Source organism: Frankliniella occidentalis, unplaced genomic scaffold, assembly GCF_000697945.3.
Source record: "Frankliniella occidentalis isolate FOCC.00 unplaced genomic scaffold, Focc_3.1 Scaffold82, whole genome shotgun sequence".
NCBI lineage: Eukaryota > Metazoa > Arthropoda > Insecta > Thysanoptera > Thripidae > Frankliniella > Frankliniella occidentalis.
The window spans coordinates 93,825-94,582 of NW_026267212.1; the positions used below are offsets into that span (position 1 = coordinate 93,825).

Sequence of the window (758 nt, forward strand, 5' to 3'; positions counted from 1 at the left end):
CCCCCCATCTCCGCCCGCCCGGGACAGCTGCAGTGCCCGGCCCTTGAGAGGTGAAGGCGCTGCAGCGGCGCGGAAGCAGGCCGTGGTGGCGACGCTAAGCCTGACGACGACCTATTGATCTCCATCCCCGGGCCGGGCCGGGCCCCGGGGCCCTTCCCTTGTGGGGCTCCGGGTGGGAAACTAAGCAGCCCAGCGGAGTGCATGTGGGAGCCAGCCGGGCTCATACACAAGGCCCGGTGCCCTTGTGCTGTGAGCGGCGGGGGTGGGCGTGTGTCACCACCCCTGCTCCCCTCGCCCTTCCCCCACCACAAAATTTACGGACTTCCGTTTTCGGGTGCAGCTCGCGCTCAATGTGTCGCGCAGCCGCGCTCTCCTGACGTTACCAACTCGAGGGTAGTCGGGGAAGTTTTAAGCCGTGCGGACGAGGACGAGACGCGGGCAGCAAGTCTGCAGCCAGACGGTGGCCGAGTCCACGCGCCCGCTCCGGCGGCCCACGTCCGCAACGGTCCCTCGCTAATGGGGAAGTTCCCCGGGGAGCAATCAACCCCTACCCCAACCCCCGCCCGTGTGTGACCCCCACCTCCTCTCACCTTGACGATCTGCACGCCCAGCTCGTCGTCGTCCGGGTTGCTCCACTCGCTGAAACAAAGGCGCTCCGCCTGCGGCCAGTCCACCCCCCGGCGCTGCAGGTGCTTGTCGGCCAGGGTGAGCCACATCTGGAACACAACGGAAACACACAGTCAGTCACCGTGACGCCG

At 67.5% G+C, this 758-nt stretch overlaps 1 protein-coding gene across 3 annotated transcripts in view; it reads left to right on the plus strand.

Moving 5' to 3' along the window:
* The window catches only part of LOC113210513 (uncharacterized), a gene marked incomplete at its 3' end in the record, with an annotated part of 14,627 nt that overhangs the window by 12,915 nt on the left and 954 nt on the right, over positions 1-758 (plus strand).